This window comes from Thalassophryne amazonica, chromosome 10 (genome assembly GCF_902500255.1).
Source record: "Thalassophryne amazonica chromosome 10, fThaAma1.1, whole genome shotgun sequence".
Lineage (NCBI taxonomy): Eukaryota > Metazoa > Chordata > Actinopteri > Batrachoidiformes > Batrachoididae > Thalassophryne > Thalassophryne amazonica.
Window position 1 is genome coordinate 115,797,945 of NC_047112.1, and position 22,502 is coordinate 115,820,446.

The following is a 22,502-nucleotide window of genomic DNA, read 5'->3' on the forward strand; positions in this document are numbered from 1 at the left end:
GCGTGCGCTGAGCAAAGTGTAGAAAGCATTTGGAGCCATCTCAAAAGGTAATTGTTTGTCATGTTTACAATGTCTCAGCTTGGTAAACAGTTTACACAGGTTTACTAGTTTGAGATGAGTTTACTCTCGTGCACACTGGAGTGCGTGCAAGTGCGCAAATTGAAGTCGTGCAAGTGTCAGGGGGCCGTATCTTTGGGCAGTTCAGTCCATTCATCTTTGCAGCACCTCTCAAGCTCCATCAGGTTGGATGTGGAGCGTCGGTGCACAGCAATTTTCAGATCTCTGGCAGGGCCACTCAAGGACATTCACAGAGTTGTCCTGAAGACACTCCTTTGATATCTTGGATGTGTACTTGGGACCATTGTCCTGCTGAAAAATAAACTGTTGCCCCCCTTTGAGGTCAAGAGCGCTCTACAGCAGGTTTTCATCCAGGATGTCTCTTTACATTGCTGCATTCATGTTTCCCCTAATCCTGATGAGTCTCCCAGTTCCTGTCATTGAAAACATCCCCACAGCATGATGCTGCCACCACCAGGCTTCACTGTAGGGATGGTGCCTGGTTTCCTCCAAACATGACGCCTGGCATTCACACCGAGGAGTTCAATCTTTGTCTCATCAGACCAGAGAATTTTGTTTCTCCTGGTCTGAGAGTCCTTCAGGTGCCTTTTGTCAAACTCCAGGTGGGCTGCCATGTGCCTTTTACTAAGGAGTGGCTTCTATCTGGTCACTCTACCATACAGGCCTGATTGGTGGATTGCTGCAGAGATGATTGTCCTTCTGGAAGGTTCTCCTCTGTCCACAGAGTAATGCTGGCGCTCTGACAGAGTGCCCAACAGATTCTTGGTCACCTCCCTGGCTAATGCGCTTCTCCTAGATTGCTCAGTTTAGACAGGCGAGCAGCTCTAGGAAGAGTCCTGGTGAATCTGATCTTCCATTTATGGATGATGGAGACCACTGTGCTCATTGGCACCGTCAAAGCAGCAAAAATGTTTCTGTACCCTTCCCCAGATTTGTCCCTTGAGACAGTCCTTTCTTGGAGGTCTACAGACAATTCCTTTGACTTCATGCTTGGTTTGTGCTCTGACATGTACTGTCAACTGTGGGACAGGTGTGTGTCCAGTCAAATGAATTTCATCCGATTTTGGAATAAGGCTGTAAAAGATGGAAAAAGTGAGACGCTGTGAATACTTTCTGGACACACCGTATGTAGCAATCTTGCACAATCACTTTTCTCAAGGCATTTTAAAATTGTCGAAGAGATTGATTGTTCCTTTTGTAATTTAAATTAGCTGCAATTTGTCGATACAAATCTAAAAAAAATTCAGACTTGCAAATTTCTCATAATAATGGTTTTAAATCCTATAATGTAAAAAGAAGCAGGGGCAATTTAAAAATGTGACATTTATGTTTTAAGATGGTCTCCCATTGCCAAATTTTGAAACCAAATTGTGTATTTTTATTTGTTTGTTTGTTTTTCCCTTTGGTGCAAAAATGCAGTTGAATACACAATGAAAACACTTGTAACTGGTCCCAAAATGTGACCAGTGGAGAAGGTTTTGAACATTTCAAAAAATTTTGTAATGTCTGGAAGAATCGCAATCCAGAAAGTGAATAATCAGATGTAGACAGGAGTAATGTGGCTCTCTTACTGTAATTTTACAGATGGTTTTGGTTTTCATTTCATTAGTGCATCTTGAAATAAATATTTGCTGCTTGAATGTTTATTGACAGTAACCTGGTATATGGCTGTTGTGATTTCCTTATATTCAGGAAGTCAATTGGGGTCACAAACTGGCAATGGGAGGCCAGCTTTACAGATTATGTTTTGACATAAAAGGGGGGTAATTTTCAAAAATGTGTGTTATCCAGTGGTGGGCACAGCTAACCAAAAGGTGAGCTTCGATAACAGCTAATCATCTAACCAAAAAGTTATCTTTTATAAAGCTAAACTGATAAACCACCCAAAAATTTATCAGAAGCTACAGTTAACTGATAGCCGATAACTTTTAGTATTGTCTCTGATACACTTGTATCAACTTCTGTCTTTGTGCACCCTCTGCTGGAAGCTCCTGTTGACTACATATTTTGCAGCAGTGAAGCAGTTGAGAGGAGCTAAGCGCAACTCTACACACACAAAACAAGCCATTATTCCTTAACAGGATACAGCCGTGCCACTGTGAGGCAGAGGTCTCGGAAAATAATAACTCCATTAACGTCAATTCTGTCATTTGTACAAAGTTAAAATATAACACATATCTTTTAATTTTAAATAATGCACTAATTCTGAAGTTTTGTAACAAACACAGGCAGATGCCAAAGGGATTATGTGTAAATGAGCATCCGTTAACACTGAATGGTTGAGTCATTCATTCTATGTATAAACCAACACGTTAATGTAACGTGATGTGTGTTGGTATTTACATATAAATGTGCTTTTGTAAAATATGCCATTTTATTCATAAGTAAAAAAAAAAAAAAAAAAAAAAAAAGCCATTTGCAATAGCCAAAAGTCAAGTTGTGATTTTTCAAACGTCTGATATAATCTGGGTCAAAATGCATAGAACATTGCCACCTACTGGTGCCCAGGCACTCAGACCCTTACCCATAATCCTTTGCGTACCAGTTTTTGTTTTTTTGTTTGTTTGTTTTATTTTTTTCCACGCACCAGAGAATTGCTGCTGTTTAAACAACAGAATCCACGACGACAATTGTAAATGAACATTATAGAACCAAAATGTACAGTTTTATTTCTTTAGCTCCTGCAAGAGGCTGCAACAACTCTGTTGCGCTAAGGATTATGGGATATCTCAATACTTAGGGTGAATACTGCCATGAACACTACTGGCCAGTAGATGGCAGTAGAGACTGTGAAAGCTTGCCCAAACAAATATTCCAAATTAATCCGTGTGCTACATTTAATCTGCGTGGAGAAGCAACCTGGGCTTCTTCTGGCATCTTTACATAAAACAAACACAATAGCATCTATAAACCCAGAGAATATATTCTCACAAGAGTTTTAGCCACAATATACAAAGAGTTTAATGCTGTTGTCCGTGTGGAGCCTGATCAATTTCTCCTGTCGTGACTGTACTGAGATTACCCATAATGCACCTGGGCACAGCATGTCCACACTGAAACCTTCAAAATTAGTGCAATACTTTAAAACAAACATATAGCTGATGTTTTCACTTCATAAAACTTCAGAAGTGACATTAATTTAAATAACATGTCTGAAATTAGTTTTCTTAAAATTTTAACCATAAGTTAAAACTATATGCCTCTGGATGACTTGGGTGTTATTGCCAGTTAGTATGGTGTCAAGAGCAATTATCTTGTGACCAGCTCTTCTCTGTTTACAGAGAATAGAGTTGTTTATTAAAACATTTAACAGGTAAGTACTGAAATCTTTGGTATCAGACTTAACAAGTGTTTTTAATTGTTAAAGCTTTATTCACTTGACCTACAAAAACATGTTAGCGGTCTAACAAATATCGGACCAAAATTTATGGGAAGATAATTGGTCCGATGATGGGTTTCAAAGTTATCTGAAAAGCTAATCCGCTAATGAAAATATTAGCTTCGGTAATTAGCGGTTAGCAGATTAACAGAACTGTGCCTGCCACTGATGTTATCTAATCACAAAGTTAAAAATAATAATAAAATGTAAAATCAGTTACATGTGCTTCCCTTTAATATAACATCAATAAATTATCACTTTAACTGTGTTTACATTATATCATCACGCTACGTTCTTGGTGGAATTGAGTCACAATTGAACCATCCCCTCAATCCTGTGCTTGATCGCCGAGTATCCCTTCCTGCTTTCTTGCATCCTTTCTCAGTGTTTGACGTATGCTGCCTCCCTGTTTTTGGGTTTTCCATGCCAGTCTCTGGACTTTGTACATGGTATAATTGATTCTCAGTGTTTTGTCCCTCTGCTTGTTACTTTAGTTAAGACAGTGGCTTTTTCCCAACACTGGCACTGCCTCATGGATGAATTCCCTGTCGTGTTGTGATTTACACCCTGTCTGTAATTCCCCAATGGAGACATTTGTTGCCCCCCCTTGCTGGGTTTGAACTCGGTTGCTTCAATGGATTTGAATGATCACTGTTCAGTTTTTCTTTTTTTTTTAAACTGTTCTTTGCTCTGACATCTCTAGTTGTGCTTAAGTCGCACTTTATATTTCTCACCCTATCTGTAAGTAAATGTCTGCAAGTGATGGTTTGTTTGTGAGTACTTACAGTATGTCATTCATAATTTAGGGCTGGATTTACTAAGATCCGTGGTAACAAGTGTGAAACTGTGTGGGCAGTCAAAACCTTTGCACATTGGGGTGGAGTCAGACTTGCAAAATACAGATACTGTCAGCACACACTAAATGTCCATTTGACCTTGATGAGTCATGTTAGATGTGCAAACCTTACCTATGTGCATGTTTCCCCACAACATATTGTGCACTTGGGTGTACAAGCCCTAACTTACATGTTAAAAATCCTCATGCTGGTGAATTTACAAGTGCAGTGGTGTTTGCACACATACTCATACTATGTCCAACTCATACAAATTAAATTTAGCCCTGAGTGTATTTTTACAAGCAGTGTACTGGGGAATCAACACCTGTGTGTCAGACATTTGTAATGTGTTGACAGTTGTGATATGCAGTACACCAAGCCCCAACCTCCACCAGAGGGAGACAAACTGCATTGCAGTGATGAATGTTTTCCGGATATTTCCGTAAATCATTGTTTTTACTTGCGTGGTGAACAGTTCCGGGTTATTTTTCACAGCATACGCCAGCATCCATTGATATTCCACGCCTAAAGTTGGTGGTGGTAATGCACCATTGGTTTGCAAGCCGGCAAGAAACCCTAAAGAAGAACAAGAATTATTTTTGTTTTGCTGGTTGCAAAATTTTATTTATTTTTTATTTTTTTGTAGGATTCTTCTGGAATTAGGTACATTTCTCAGCCAGTCAGAAAGTCAGAACTTATGAATACATAAAGGATGGAGCGTGCGCGGCTTGACGTCTGACGAAAGATGCCCGAACATGCCTCTCTATGAAGTCCCAACCACCTAACCTGGGTTCAGGTGTTCATTGAATCATATTTTTGGGGACTGCGCAGTGGTTTGCCTAACGGTTTACTTTGCTGTTAATATTAAAAGTTATGAGCTGTGTATTTTTTCCAGTAATCATACATTAAGTGAAGCTAACGGGTGAAGCTACTGACAGCCTCTAAGTGCTAACACTGTTAACATAACAACATTAAATCTGATGAGAGTTTCAAATTTCAATTTATTATATTTATATAGCACCAAATCACACCAACGCTGCCTCAAGGAGATTCCCACAAGCAAGGTCAAAACTTACCAACCCCTAGAGAAAGCACAGGCAACAGTGGTAAGGGAAAAACTTCCTTTGATGATATTGAGGGAAAAAAAACTCAAGCAGATCAGACTGAGGAGTGACCCACTTCTAACAGTTTTTACAGAGTTTTACAAAGGCAAAGAAACAGAAAACAGGAAATGAAAACATGACATAATAACAAAAGAATATGTATTTGATGAGAAGTCCACACAGGCGGGGTCATCCTGCACGCCTCATGTCATCAGTGGGCCTATTCCCATGGCAGTGTCCATTCCAAACGCAGACTGCAGTGTGAAGTCTGTCAGTCACTCTGGCACCCTGTCTTCCGTAGCCATCCTGCTATCCGTACCTTGGACAGAGAGAAAAAGAGGAGAATCAGTTTCCTGGAAAAACTGCACCTAAGGCCAATGATAAATTGACAGGAAAGCAGAGAAAATACGAAGGTGATCGCCGGCAACTAGCAGACAGAGTTGAGGCCGAAACCTGTTCCATTGCTAATAAAATGCATTTAATCTCTCTCTTATCTCCATAGGGAGATCATTTGGAGACCCCTAATGCTGGATTGTGGTAAATCAGAAAATAGAACAATGCAGTAGTCCTGTCCAGAATATCAATCAATCAATCAATTTTATTTATATAGCGCCAAATCACAACAAACAGTTGCCCCAAAGGCGCTTTATATTGTAAGACAAAGCCATACAATAATTACGTCCACACACAATGATTCAGGGTCTCTGCATCAGCCATAGACAATATTCGACGAATCTTTGCTATATTTCGCAGGTGGAAGAAAGCAGTCCTCATATTGTCTTTAATGTGGCTGTCAAAGGACAACATGGGATTAAAAAAATCACCCCAAGGTTGCTCACTTTGTCAGTGTGATGTTTGACATGCAAGCCTAGGTTAAGTGTTAGCTGATCAAACTGATGCCGATGTCTCGCTGGACTGTGGACCATCATTTCAGTCTTGTCCGAGTTTAAAAGTAAGAAATTGCCAGACATCCAGCTTTTAATGAGGATTTTATGTGTATGAGATAGCCAGCAGTTATTGGCATGTACAACTGAGTGTCATCAGCATAGCAATGAAAGGTAATCCAAAATCGCCGTAATATGTGCCCAGGCGATAGGGTTGGGTATCGAGAACCGGTTCTTTTCGAGTATCATTAAGAAATGATTTGATCCACCGATATCAATAGCCTTTTTGCTTAACGATTCCCTTATCGGTCCTTCAGAGCAGCCGTTGTTTTTGAGGGTGTTTGTTGGGAAAATGATCATTCCTCTACGTTGATTACAGACCCTGCAGCGGCTCTGTAATCAACCGTTTCTGCAGCGCGACTCCACTTTGAAGTGTGAAACAATGAAGCAATGCTTCGATCCGCTAGCTCGTTGGTTCTTTGATTCACTGCTCTTCAGAAATGGCAAGTCCGCTTCTTAAACCCTCTCAAATCCATTAAAATATCGTGAGTCACTTTGTGTGGATTAAAGTCACTAACTGGGAATCTTGTCTTGTTGTAGTCAAGAAACGAGAATCGTCCTCTGTTCTGTTGGCACAGCTCCAAACGCTGGAGTCCGGTCGGAATTAATCACTTCAAAACAAATTGTCACTTTAAATAAAATGACACGTCTTACAAATGTTGTAATACAACTACAATCGACTAAAACGTTTATTTTTCCTCCCAAAATGAGACGTACTGCATTCTTTATAAATTACATCCTGACGTGCAGCACAGTCAGCTGCAGGAGTTCAGCTCAGATGTATGGAAAGACATTCATGCCAATAATGTCTGAAAGGAAATGCTTTTGACAATAACTACAGATTTTGTTTATTTCTATTCATGTCCAGAGATCAAGGATCCACCATGTAGAGTTTATTATGTCCTAAGTTTAAGGATCCAGTTACCAATTTCATATTTATTTACTTTAAGACTCAATAAAATGTTGTTCAATTTAAATTTAATCGGCTTATAAAGTGCCAAATCACAACAAAAGCCGTCTCAAGGTGCCTCACATAGAACAGTTCAACATAAAAAATTTAAATAAATAAATAAAAATTAAAAAAATTCAAATAAATAATTAAAAACAGAAGTAAAAGAATAAAACAGATAAAAAATAAAAACTATTCAAAACAGAGAATAAAAATAGGCTTTAAGTCTTGACTTAATGTCCACGGACTCCGACTGCCTCACGGTCACAGGAAGACCGTTCCACAGAGCGGGTGCACAATAAGAAAAAGCTCTTTGAATTGTATTGAATTAAATATGATTCAGTGAGACTGTAAACGTAATAAGTGAGTAAATGGACTGCATTTACAACTATATAGGGCTTTTCCATCTGCATCAGATGCTCCAGGCATTTTACACATCATTGCCTTACATTCACCATGATGCCAGGCTGCTGCCATGCAAGGCACCCACTAGACACCGGGAGCAACTAGGGGATTAAGGACGTTGCCCAAGGACCCTTAGTGATTTTCCGGTCAGGCTGGAATTTGAACTGAGGATCCTCTGGTCTGAGCCCAACGCTTAACCACTAGACCATCACCTCCCCTTAAATGAATGAAGACCACTGATGCAAGAGGCATGATGTCCAAAAATTGTGACAGCGATACCGCGAACGAGGACCAAATCCAGGGTATTTCTAATAGTGTGTGTTGAACCCTGAATGCATTGCTGGAATCCAAATACATCCATAATGTTCATAAATTATTTGCAGAGAGGGATCAGAAGGCTTATTTTTTCAATGAGGCAAAAAAGTATTTGATTCACTGTTGATTTAGCACTTTTTCCCCACCTACAAAAAATGGAGAGACCTGTAATTTTTATTGGAGATGTACTTCAACTGTGAGAGGCTAGAAATAAAGAAATCAGAAAATCACATTGTGTGATTTTTAAATAATAATTTGCATGAAATTCGTATTTGATCATCTACTAACCAACAAGAATTCTGTCTCTCCCAGACCTGTTAGTTTTTCTTTAAGAAGCCCTCCTATTCTTTTACTTGTATTAATTGCACCTGTTTGAACTTTTTACCTGTATAAAAGACACCTGTTCACACACTCAATCAATCACACTTCAACCTATCTACCATGGCCAAGCCCAAGGAGCTGTCTAAGGACACCAGGGACAAAATTGTAGGCCTGCACAGGCCTGGGATGGACGACAGGACAACAGGCAAGCAGTTTAATCTTCCTTGGTCTGGGGCTTCATGCGAGATCTCACCTCATGGGGGAAGGATGATTCTGAGAAAGCCCAGAACTACTCAGGAGGACTTGGTCAATGACCTGAAGAGAGCTGGGACCACAGTCACAAAGATGACATTAGTAACACATGATGCTGTCATGGTTTAAAATCCTGTAGGGCAGCAAGGTCCCCCTGCTCACGGCAGCACATGTCCAGGCCCGTTTGAAGTTCACCAGTGACCATCTGGATGATCCGGAGGAGGCATGGGAGAAGGTCATGTGGTCACATTAGACCAAATTAGGGCTTTTTGGTATCAACTCCACTTGCTGTGTTTGAAGGATGAGAACAACCCCAAGAACAATGTGCCAAACATTAAACATGGGGGTGGAAACATTTTTAGGGCTGCTTTTCTGCAAAGAGGACAAGATGATGACATCGTATTGAAGGGAGGATGGATGGGGTCATGTATTGTGAGGTTTTGGCAAACAACCTCCTTCCCTCAGTAAGAGCATTGAAGATGGGTCATGGCTGGGTCTTCAGCATGACACTGACCCGAAACACGCAGCCAGGGCAACTAAGGAGGGGCGGTGTAAGAAGGATTTCAAGGTCTTGGAGTGGCCTGGCCAGTCTGCAGACCTGAACTCAATAGAAAATCTTTGGAGGGAGCTGAGACTCCCTGAGAAACCCTTTTTTTTTTTTATTATAGGCGAGCTACAGGCGGTGCGGGCGGAAGTGGCGAGCGGCACCACGGCCCTCCGGGCTGATTTAGACCAGGTAAAAGCTCGATTCAAAGACGTGGAGGACGGCTTGTTGACCTGGTCAGAGGAGGTGGTTTCTCTGTGCAGTGCTGTGATTAACATGAAAGCCGATGGAATATGTTCAGAAAAATATTATCCCTACGCTGAGCAGAGACGACGGGAAGTGAAATCCCCATTTACAGGCCTCATTAACCTTTTTGTGCGAGTTTAGAGTAATCTTTTTTTAATTATTATTTCGTTTACCACTAATAACTATTTCTTAATTGACGGGCAAAACGGGAGCCCAGTGCCGTACGGTGTTTTTTTTGTTTTTTTTTTTCCCTCAGTACAAGCACTAATGTGTGGATTTGTGTTTAAGAGTTGCTGTTATTATCTCCATATTCATATGGGAGATAGGGGTGGAGCTAAACCGGATCTGTTTATTTGTGGTGACCGTTATGTCAGGTATCTTTGGATTCATGTGCATCAGGTGATATATTGTTTTTCTGATCATGGCTGGTAATATGAAAAATACTAGTTATTCAAATGGCTGTCTAGTTAACTGTGTGAGCTGGAATGTAAAATCTCTTAATAGCCCATTAAAATTTCGTAAAAATGAGTCATTTAAAGCAACTGAGAGCGGATATTGCCTTTTTGCAAGAGACACGTGTGCTCTGCTGATAGTGTGCTTCTAAGTAAAACAAAAAAAAAATGGTCTGGTCAGGTGTTTCAATCTAATTTTCAATCTAAGTCCAGGGGAGTAGCCATCATGATTAATCAGCAGGTACAGTTTACAGTGTCTAGTGTACACTCAGACACAGCTGGACGTTATGTTGTTGTAGTTGGTAAGTTATATACCCTCCCAGTGATTTTGGTATCAGTTTATGCACCAAATTGGGACGATAATATATTTTTTAACTCCCTTTTCTCAAATCTGCCAAATATATCATCACACAGTCTTCTGATGGGTGGTCGTATGGTGTGGCGCTTTCGTAATCCTACCTCAAGAGCATATTCATTCTTCTCCAGTGTTCATAAGTCATACTCTTGGATTATTTTTTCCTCGATAAGCGTGTTCTGCCGTTAGTGAGAGAGTGTGAATATGGAGCAATGGTCATATCAGATCATGGACCTCTCATTATGAAGCTCATGATCCCAGTAACACACTCTATTTACCGTCCCTGGTGCTTTAATTCGTTACTTCTGTCCGAGGAAGATTTTGTTCAGTTTATTATATCTGAAATCAAATTCTTTCTTGAAACTAATCAAACGCCAGGGATGCCCCATTGTATTGTGTGGGAGACGTTGAAGGCCTATTTGAGGGGACAAATTATCTCTTACTGTGCTAATAAAAGAAAGACAAACTTGCTACGGTTACAACAGCTAACCAATGAGATATTACAATTAGACGCCGCACTCAGTCGCTCCCCCTCTCAAGATCTAGTGAAGAAACGTGTTTTACTCCAGACAGAATTTAATACTCTGTCAACACAGCAGGCTGAGTATTTAATATCTAAATCTAGACAGGGTCATTATGAACATGGTGAAAAAGCTGGTCGATTGCTTGCACATCAGCTACACCAGCGTTCAGCTTATCAAACTATTCCAAAAATAAATGACGATCAAGGCAAGGAATGTTGCGATAATGCTGAAATAAATCTGTGTTTTAGTAAATTTTACCGCGCCCTGTACACATCAGAATCACCAGTTGATTCATCTGAATTAGAAAAGTTTTTTAGCAACCTGGAGCTTCCCTCAGTAAATCCTGATTTGGTAAACAAGTTGGAGAGAGATATCACTGTGGCTGAAATTGTTGCAGCAATCGGAGATGTGCAAAATGGGAAATCCCCGGGCCCGGATGGCTTTCCCATTGAGTTTTTTTAAACTTTTTCAGATCAGCTTTCCCCTCTTTTATTGTCAGTTTTTGAAGAATCATTCTCCTCTTCATTATTACCACTCTCTATGCGGCAAGCTGTTATATCATTGCTACTGAAGAAAGATAGAGACCCCTTAAACTGTAGCTCATATCGCCCGATATCTCTCTTGAACACTGATGCAAAAATCCTGGCAAAGGTTTTAGCAAGGCGTCTCGAATATGTGGTCCCTGCGATTGTCTCATCTGACCAGACAGGGTTTGTAAAAAACCGTCAATCTTTTTTTAATATCAGGCGACTGTTTGACTGGTTGCTGATAAAGCATATTTGATCGTGTGGAATGGAGATTTCTCTTTAAGACCTTAGAGTCTTTTAAATTTGGCCCTAAATTTCTGTTGTGGGTAAAACTACTCTAGTCATCTCCAATGACAGCAGTACGCACTAATAATAATATATCTGGCTATTTCAAATTACAACGTGGTACAAGACAGGGATGTCCACTCTCTCCATTGTTATTTGCAATCGCAATAGAACCACTGGCAGTAGCGCTACGTAACAACTTACTTATTAAGGCCATAAACCGGTTTGGCATGGAACATAAGGTTTCTTTATATGCGGATGATACCCTTTTATACATTTCAGACCCCCTCTCTAGTATTCCTGAACTACTTGCTTTGCTTCAAGAATTTGGGCGAGTATCTGGTTATAAGGTTAATCTCCAGAAGAGTGAGCTCATGCCTGTCTTCTTTAAATGCAAAACTTGAGGGCAATGTCCCATTTAAAATTAACACTAAAAAATTAAAATATCTCGGCATTTGGGTAACACGAGGCTATAAGGAGCTTTATCAGGCTAATTATTCACCTCTTCTGGCAAATCTTAAGCATGATATCACCAGGTGGCAAACTCTACCTCTCTCTCTTGGGGGAAGGATTAATTCAATCAGAATGACAATATTAACTAAATTTTTGTATTTGTTTCAGAACTTGCCAATATTTTTGACAAAATCTTTTTTTTTGTTTTTCAATTTGAATAGTCAGTTGTCCACATTTATTTGGAATAAACAGCACCCTGGAATTGGCAAAAGGATCTTACAGATGCCCGTAGCCTTGGTGATATGTCACTGCCCAATTTTATGTTTTATTACTGGGCAGCGAATATTAGAGCCTTATTATTTTGGTTAGAAACAGATAATCTCCCTAGTTGGGTGGCTCTGGAAAAAGCCTTGATCACATCTAGCTCTGCATCTGCTTTACTTTACTCTGTTACCATTTACAAATCCACTCTCAACCTATACCTGTAATCCTGTTGTTACTCACACTGAAAATTTGGAATCAGTTCAGGAGGTCATGTCACTTTACAGAACTATTGTTTTTTGCCCCAGTGTCAAATAATCACATGTTTGTCCCTTCTTTGACTGATGCAACTTTTAATACCTGGACTCTTAAAGGTGTGCATTCACTTTATGATCTTTATGTTAATAATATCTTTGCCTCTTACGATCAGCTGGTACAGAAATTTGGTCTCCACTCTTCACATTTCTTTAAATATCTCCAAGTCAGACATTTTGTGAGGTCAAACTCTGTTTTCCCTTTGTGCCCCTCTAAGAACTTGGTGGATTCGATTCTGGAGTGCAAAACTTTTCCGAAACGGACACTCAGCACGATCTACAAACTGCTGAGCTATCAATATGAGACGAGTTTGGACTCCCTTAAACACAAATGGGAGCTGGACTTGGGTGAAACCATATCAGATTCAATGTGGGGAATCATTATCAAGAACATTTATTCATCTTCAATATGTCTGAGACATTCTGTTCTTCAGTTTAAAGTTGTCCATCGGCTGCATTGGTCTAAGGACAAACTGTCAAACTGCCCCGGTGCTGCACCTTACCACCTCAGACTGACAGCTGCGTAGCTGCACATACTGCGGGCGGTCAGTGAGGTACTCGATGGTCCGGGTGGTGAGGTGTCCATCCACACCTGCATCCTCCAGCTTCCCCCGCAGCAGCACCGGTCTGATGGTGTTGAAAGCGCTGGACAAATCAAAGAACGTGACTCTCACAGTGCTCCCGCCAGTCTCCAGGTTGGTGAGCACTTGCTGCAATAGGTAGATGACAGTGTCATCTACCCCGATGTTGGGCCACTGTGGGTCCAGGATGTCGCACACCACGGTGCGGAGGTGAGACAGGACAAACCGTTCCATGGTCTTTATGAGGTGGGAGGTCAGGGCAACTGGTCTGTAGTGGGCTGGTTCCTTGGCATACGGTGTTTTGGGAACCTGGACCACACAGGAGGTCTTCCACAGGGTGTGGATCACCCCCAGGCTGAGGCTCATGTTGAAGATGTGGCTGAGGACCTCACAGAGCTCATCTGCACAGGTCCTCAGCAGCCTCGGGGAGATCCCATCAGGTCCTGCTGCTTTCCTCTGCTTCAGCCACAGGAGCTGGCCTCTCACCTCGGTTGGAGTTACAGTAAGGGGGGAGGGAGGGGGGAGCTGAGGTGGGTTGGTGCTGGATAAAGTCTGGGGAGAGGAGGGACAAAGTCTGGGGTGCAGTGGAGGTGACCAGGGGGAAGAAGGTGGGGGGTCAGAGGGACTGGAGGGCTGGCTGCTGGAGACATGTGGAGAGCTGGGAGCAGGCAGGGGTGTAGGTGTGGAGGAGCCAAAATGGTCAAAGTAGCTGTTTAGCTCCTCTGCGAACCGAGAATCCCCATCTGCAGTCCTGCTGGTACTCTGCCCAAATCCAGAGGCGGTCTTGAGGCATCTCCACACGTCTGACGTTGTTCTGGGCCAGCTGCTCCTCCATCTTCCCTCCATACACGTTCTTGGCTGCACGGATCTTCCACTGGAGCTCCTGTTGGACTCTGCGCTACTCCTCTCTGTCTCTCCACCCAGAAGTTCATGTAGTCAGTGACACACTGGGTCAGGCCGTTGATGTCTTCACCATAAGAGTTTTGAAACATGCTCCAGTCTGTGGTTCTGAAACGGTCCCTCAGCCTCTCAGTGGCCTCTTTAGTCCAGAGTTTCACGGACCTTTTAAGCAGTAGTTCTCTTCTCACCCTGGGTGTGTATTGGGGGAGCAGATAGACGAGATTGTGATCCCAGCGTCCCAGCGAGGGAGGGAGGTGGAGGTGTGAGCGTCTTCTACATTAGCGTAAAAAGGTCCAGTATTCTATTGTCCTTGGTTTTACACGTGACGTACTGGGTGAACGCGGTTAAAGTCCCCGGTAATGAGGAGGAGCACGCGGGGGTGTTGTGTCTGCAGCCGCGTTGCTGTGCTATAGATCCGCTCACGGGCAGCGGCGGCATATGCAGAGGGAGGAATATACGCGCAGAGTGTAATCACACTTCCAAACTCCCGTGGGAGATAGTGCGGCCTCATGCTCACTGCGAGTAGCTCCACGTCCGAGGAGCAGATCTGATCTTTGATGTGAACATCAGCTGCGCTGCACCATCTCTCATTCACATAAACGGCGAGCCCCCCTCCTCTCTTTTTTCCGCTCTCCGCCAGCGTCCTATATATATATATATATATATATATATATATATATATATAATACACACACACAAATCAACAACTGAACAATTGTACAAGTGTAAGCAAAAGGAAACATATATAAAATAGGATTTCCATTAGTGGGGTTTAAGATAAACGAAACCCTTTAAGACCTGATGTAATTAGTCTTCAAGAGGGTCAGCCGCTCACTTATGAAAAGGCCCCAATGCCCAAATTCTTCTTCCAGCAAATGTCCCATGTTGCGTATGAGCCTGAAATTCCAGCATTAAGTTTAAACCAGATGTTCCTCAGTTTTACATATTGCTCCTAATTTGTCATAGTCTTTATAACTTAACTTTAACTTTAATGGCTAAAGCTGTTACTAAAGGTAATTTAAAGGTTAAGTTATTTTTACCTGTGCCTGGATATTCCAAATCAACAGTGAACCATTAGAAGAGTTGCACTTGTATAGAGTCCCTTCTGAACTGTTGCAGTCCCTCCTCGAGGGTCCTGTGTCTTCTGTCTATCCCTTTGCTCGTGTCTTCCCTTTCGTGGTCCATGTTCTGATCCGTGCCGTCAGTGTCTCTGGTTGTTTGTAAACATTGACAGGAACGCCCCTGTCAAACATGTCCTTCATTTTGTCTTTGGCTGTATTGTAAAGTGTTGTTCCGTCTGCGTAAAACACTCAGTTTTGCTGGGAAGGGAGTCTGAAACCGGATCTCCCATTGTTTTAGAACCCTCTTGGCTTCTGTGTATGCCTTTCTCTGTTGGAGAATCTCTGGTGCGTAATCATGATCCAAGTTGACTTGTTTACCTTTCTGGTGGAGCCCCTTCATTTGCCAAGCCTTTTTGAGTACTTCTTCCTTGGTCTTGTAACTCAGAAAGCATGCATTGGTGGATCGTGGAGCGCACTCGTTCAATGTGTAAGTCCAGTGTCGGTGGGAGCTGGAGGTTTTCTTTCAAAAGGTTTTTAACAAAGTCATTCATAGATGTCAAGTCTCTCTCATCATTCTCAGTTACACCATATATCCTGATGTTGTTTCAGCGTGAGCGTCTGTCTTGTTTTGTGATATGAGACTCGAGTTTTGAATTTAGCTGTAATAGCTCCGCCACCGCATCCTCCATTGTTTGGACCCGCTCCTCTGTCTCCAATACACAACCCTCCACTTTGTCCAGTCTTACGTTAACATTGCACATTTTGCCCTTAATCTCTTCAAATTAAGTGTTTTCTCTTCTGAAGTCCCTAATTTCCACAAGTATCAGATCAGTGTTGTAGTCCCTGTCCGTTACGATTTTTTTGTTAGCATTAGCACTAGCCAAAATGCTGCTAACTTCGTTAGCGTCTGCTTCTACGATTTCTGCAGCAGTCGTGTTTTCCACATATTTCTTGTTTTTTGTCTTGTTGGACTTATCTTTCACCATTGCGCCACCTGTATCAGTCACCATAAGTCGTCTTGTTAATATTTAGAGTTTTAGTGGCTATTTGACATTAATATTGCTGGGAGCAGAAAACCTACGCAGGTGCCTCCATTACGCGCTGCTGCCTCCCTCAGGATGATTATTGTTAATCTTAATAAGTTGGAAAACGCACATAAATTGTTAAATCCAAAATCTGTGTCTATTGATATTCTGTACAAAGCTCTTCGTTTCTCAATATTCATTAATTACTTTATATCATGCATTAATAGCTCCATATATGACATTGTATTAAGGTGTGGGGAAACACATATAAAACCAATACTGATTCAAGATTTTCAACATTTTCTATTGCAAGAGAAAGCCATACGATTTATCAGTAATAACTCTTACCGTGAGCCAACCAACTAGGGATGGGTATTGATAAGATTTTATTGATATCGATACCATTATCCATTCCGCTTATCGATCCGATTCCTTATCAATTCCCTTATCGATACCGCTTGTAAATTTTATGTGTACTAAAAGTAGGCTTTACTGGTTTTCTGTGTCAACAACATTTTATTGAGTCTTAAAGTAAATAAATATGAAATTGGTCACTGAATCCTGGACACAATAAACTCTACATGGTGGATCCTTGATCTCTGGACATAAATAGAAATAACAAAAGATGGCGGCACGTGCATATGCTGCGGCTTCTCTCTCTCCCGAGACCACAGGAGTTTTTCCTTATTTTTGTTTGTCTTCGTCGTCATCTTCACTGGGTCGTGTCTCACACCATCTGAGGCATACATACAGCCGTGAGTTTCTACTCAGGAACTCGTCATTTATCTCCAATCTACACCCAGCGGTCACAGAAACGCTATGGAGCTATGGTCTGCTACGGAGGCCCAGACTACCACCGACCCCCACCCCTACACCTCGCCCAGAGTGGAGGCGCCACAAGCGGCGTGAGAGGAAACAGAAGAGGGGGAAGCGCGGAGGCATCCGAGCGAGGTTAGCAGCTAGCCCACATAAGCCGGCGATCCCCACCATCGTGCTGGCTAACGTTCGCTCCCTGGACAACAAACTGGACCACATACGGCTCCTGAGGAATACCCAGGAGTGTGAGAGACTGTTGTGTTTTTGTGTTCACGGAAACTTGGCTTAACAACAACGTAGCGGAACACGCCATTCAGCTCGAGCGGCTAACTTGCTACTGGGTGGACAGAGCCCTCATCGAAGGAGGTAAAACGCGAGGGGGGGGCTCTGTGTTTACATCAATGACGCTTGGTGTCGGGACTCTGCTTGCCGCTTGTGGAGCTTATGATCGTGAAGTGTCGGCCATTCTACCTACCGAGGGAATTCAGTGCTGTAATGATAGCTGCGGTGTACATTCCCCCTAGCTCCAACAATAACACCAGGAAGGAGGCACTGAACGAACTGCACCACCACATTAGTGAGAAGCAGACAGCCCACCCAGATGCCTTCCTCATCTTGGCTGGGGATTTCAATCAGGCTAACCCAAGACAGTGTTTCCCAAACTACAACAACACATAGACTTTCCAACTCGGGGCAACAACACTCTGGACCATGTTTACACCTTCCAGAGAGGAGCCTACAAAGCTTTCCCCCTTCCCCACCTTGGCGCCTCTGACCACATCACCATCATGCTGCTGCCTGCTTACAGACCACGGGTGAAAGTAGTTAAACCAGTTCGGAAGCAGGTCAGAGTGTGGCCAGAGGGAGCTGTAGAGGCACTCCAGGATTGCTTCAACACCACAGACTGGGCGGTGTTCAAGCAAGCTGCCTTACACAACTCCACCACCATCGACCTCCAGGAGTACACAGACTCGGTTACAGCGTACATCTCCAAATGTGTGGACGATGTAACAGTCTTAAAGACCATCACCATCCGAGCCAACCAGAAGCCGTGGCTGACAGGTGAAGTCTACAGGCTTTTGAAGGCCCAGAATGCGGCCTTCAAAGCGAGAGATCAAGTTGGCCTGAGGACAGCTAGAGCCAACCTGTCACGCGGCATCAGAATGGCGAAGGAGTACTTCAGGAGAATAGCCCACCGCTTCAGCGACAGCAGGGACGCACGCAGCATGTGGCAAGGACTGCAGTCTTTGACCGACTGCAAGCCACCGCCACAGACCTGCAGCAACTCCACCTCCCTGCTGAATGACCTTAATAACTTCTTCGCCCGCTTTGAGGCCCTTAACACCACACCGGCGCACAAGCCCCCCCCCCCCCCCGGGTGACCAGGTGATCACACTGACTGCAGACAGTGTGAGGAGAACATTCAGCAGGATCAATGCCCGGAAAGCATCTGGTCCTGACAACATTGCTGGCCGCGTACTGAGGGATTGCGCGGGGGAACTCGCAGATGTCTTTTCGGACATCTTTAACACCTCGTTGTGCCAGTCGGTCGTTCCCATGTGCCTCAAAGCCACCATCATCATCCCGGTGCCGAAGAAGTCTACACCATCCAGCTTCAACGACTACCGTCCTGTCGCACTCACCCCCATCATCATGAAGTGCTTCGAACGGTTAGTCATGAAACACATCAAGTCTGCACTCCCCCCCCCTCCCTAGACCCTTTCCAGTTTGCATACCGGTCCAACCGCTCAACAGAGGATGCCATCAGTGCGGTCCTCCATCCAGTCCTCACACACTTGGACAATAAAGACTCATATGTTAGGATGCTGTTCATTGATTTCAGTTCAGTATTCAACACCATCATCCCTCAGCAGCTGGTCATCAAACTCGACCAACTGGGTCTGAACACCTCACTGTGCAACTGGCTGCTGGACTTCCTGACCGGGAGACCTCAGGCAGTGCGGGTCAGCAGCAACACATCCCACACCATCACTCTGAACACGGGGGCCCCCCAGGGATGTGTGCTGAGCGACCTCCTCTTCACACTGCTGACCCACGACTGCACACCACTTCACAGCTCAAACCTCATCGTCAAGTTTGCGGATGACACAACCGTGGTGGGTCTCATCAGGAACAACGACGAGACCCACTACAGGAGCGAGATCAGCCGGCTGACCATGTGGTGCGAGAACAACAATCTCCTTTTGAATGTGGAGAAGACGAAGGAGATTGTTGTGGACTTCAGGAGAGTGCACACCCAACACTCCCCTCTGACCATCGATGGTGCTGCTGTGGAGAGGGTGAGCAGCACCAAGTTCCTGGGTGTGCATGTGTCGGAGGATCTCTCCTGGACCACTAACACCGCATCACTGGCCAAGAGGGCTCATCAACGCCTCTACTTTCTCCGCAAGCTTCGAAGAGTCGGAGCAACACCACACATCATGTGCATGTTCTACAGGGGTACGATCGAGAGTGTCCTGTCATGCTGCATCACGGTGTGGTACGGCGCCTGCACAGCGACTTGCCGTAGGTCCCTTCAACGCATCGTGAGAACAGTGGAGAAGATCACGGGCACCTCTCTCCCACCCCTCCAAGAACTGTACAACACCCGCCTCACCCGGAAAGCCACTAGGATCGTAAGCGACCCCACTCATCCATTACGTAGTCTCTTCAGCCTGCTGCCGTCGGGGAGGAGACTGCGCAGTCTCCAGGCCAAGACCAGCCGGCTGAGAGACAGCTTTTTCCACCAGGCTGTCAGGACACTCAACTCCCTCCCTGCTTTGCCCCCTTTCCCCCTGCTGCCCTCCACTCACACATAAACACAAACTGGACTGTTTCACTTTCCACTCCCGCCAATTCCCTAACCTCCCTAACCTAAGCTGCTGTGAAGATATTGCACTTTATACATACAATACTCTCTGCACAATGATGAACAACTGTATATATTCTTGCTCTGGTCATTGAATTTGCACATATCCATTACTGCTGAATGTTGTCCTGCCACTTTGCACTACAAGTATTTGTTTGTTTACAATTTACCTTTTGTATAATTTTGTTACAATTACACTATTACAACTTTTTTTTTTTTACAGCTGTTAGATCTCTACACTTGATATTTATACTTTGTTATTATATTTCTTAAATACCTTCTTTTGTGAGGTCAGGGAGTCCAGAGATCAGGTATTTCAGTTCTCAATATGTCTGTGATGTATTGTAGAAATGACAATAAAGCTGACTTGACTTGACTTGACCTGAAAATCTGTAGTTTTTGTCAGAAGCATTTCCTTTTAGACATTAATGGCATGAATGTCTTTCCATACCTCTGAGCTGAACTCTTGCAGCTGGCTGTGCTGCACATCAGGATGTAATTCATGAAGAATGCGGGATGTCTCATTTTGGGAGGAAAAAACATTTTAGTCGATTGTAGTTTGTCTGTATTACATAATTTGGAAAGAGGTGTCATTTTATTATTTATTAATTTTTATTTATTAATTCCGACCGGACTCTGTCTCAGCAGAGAACCGCGCAGCGTTTGGAGCTGTGCTAATGGAATGGAGGACGATTCTCTTTTCTTGACTGTAACAAGACAGGAGTCCCAGTTAGTTACTTTAATCCACACAAAAGTGACTCACGATTGACATATTTTAATGGCTTTGAGAGGGGTTAAGAAGCGGACTTGCCGTTTCTGAAGAGCAGCGAATCAAAGAACCAATGAGCCAACGGATCGAAGCACTGCTTCATCGGTTCAAGCTTCAAAATGGAGTCACGCTGCAGAAGCAGTTGATTACAGAGCCGCAGCAGGGTCTGTAATCAACATAGAGAAATGATCATTTTCCCGACAAACACCCTCAAAAGCAATGACCGTTCTGAAGGACCAATAAGGGAATCGTTAAGCAAAAAAAACTATTTATCGGTGAATCGAATCATTTAACGATACCCGTAAAGAACCTGTTCTTGATACCCAACCCTACAACCAACCCATTATTTATTTGTTTAAATATTCTGAAATTCATGGACTTAGTTGATTACATTACAATACAAACTATGTGCAAAGCAAAAAACAAACTTTTACCTCAACATGTCCAATATCTGTTTTACCGGCTCCGCTAACGTGTTGCCGATAAAACTCGATTTGCAACCATAAAATCCAGCCTGAACGTCCACAGACAAAACAGGGTTATTCCCTAATGTAAGCAGGTACAGTCTCATTGAGACTAAAATTTCTGTTACAAGAGAGACCTGACCAAGAAAGCAGTATAACAACAAAATTACAATGAACATAATACAAACAAACACTACCATACACCATAAAAGACTAAAAACATAAATACTCAGTTAATGTATAAAATAAAAGATGAAGGTTTTTTCAAAATGGCGGCTTGAAGTGAGGCTGTGTCTGGGCGGGCTAGCACGCTACTTCTCTGATTTTACACTTATTACCCACAAATAGAGCTACAATACGGACACTTGTTATTGGGGAATCTGTGATGAGTATCAGTAATTACTTTTTGAAACAGTCTGACAACATGCCGCGTAGGAAAGCTCGGATAGTTGACGCCGCGGAGAGCTCCAGTCTGCAGAGTAATGAGGCTAACGAGGGAGCTAGCATGGAGGCCGGCGCCGGGCCAGAGGGAATGGACCCAGCGCTTTGTGAGGTGATCCGTGTGGTGACTCGTGAGGTGACTGTGAATCTCACTAAAGTTATCGAGGACAAGCTTGGGCTGGTTTCTTTGCTTCTACAAGCACAGGGGAAGCAATTGGAGGACCATGAGGTGCGTTTGAAGTCAGTGGAGGCCCGGATCTCGGCTGTGGAGGATGACGCGGTCCCGACCATGGACAGGCTCGGAGTTTTGGAGAAGCGGGTTGCGGAGCTCGCGGAGCGCGTGGATGATTTGGATAACAGAGGAAGAAGGAATAACATTCGCATTGTTGGTCTTCCAGAAGGCGCTGAGGGTAACGAGCCTACTTGTTTTTTTTGAGAGATGGTTACCTGAACTTTTGAACATTAAGACAAAAGCGGGCCGGCTTAAAGTGGATAGAGCGCACCGCACTACAACTTTGGTCCCGCGCACTGGCCAGAGACCGCGTCCCGCGCTGGTGAGGCTGCATAATTTCCAGGATAAGCAGAGGATCATGAACGCAGCATGGGAGATGAGTAGGAATGACCGACCCCTGAAGTACGAGAACGCCACTGTGATGATATTTCAAGATTTTTCGGCAGCTGTCGTGCGTAAGCGGAAGAGTTTTGATGAGGTGAAGAGACGTCTTCGTGCTATCGGGGCAGATTATAGACAGATCTACCCCGCTTTGTTGAAAGTAACCCACTGTGGCTCGACTAAGATTTTCAAGGAGGTTTCTGAGGTGAAAGACTTTATTGAGTCGCTGGACGTAACCCCTGTTATGGATGGTGAGTAAACGTCGGACTGGATTTGCTCCCGCTCTCTTGTGGACTTTAGATCCCCTACGTCATGCTGTAACTGTACGCTGATGACGAAGTTTCTATTTGTGGGTCGTTACTGGGGTTGCAGCCACCTTTACGGTGTTTCTCTTTTGCTGTTAGAAAACCTTTACACTTC

At 43.4% G+C, this 22,502-nt stretch overlaps 1 protein-coding gene across 4 annotated transcripts in view; it reads left to right on the forward strand.

Annotated features, from left to right (window-relative positions):
• The window catches only part of lrrc40 (leucine rich repeat containing 40), a 216,936-nt gene that overhangs the window by 148,572 nt on the left and 45,862 nt on the right, over nucleotides 1–22,502 (forward strand). The window lies entirely within an intron of this gene.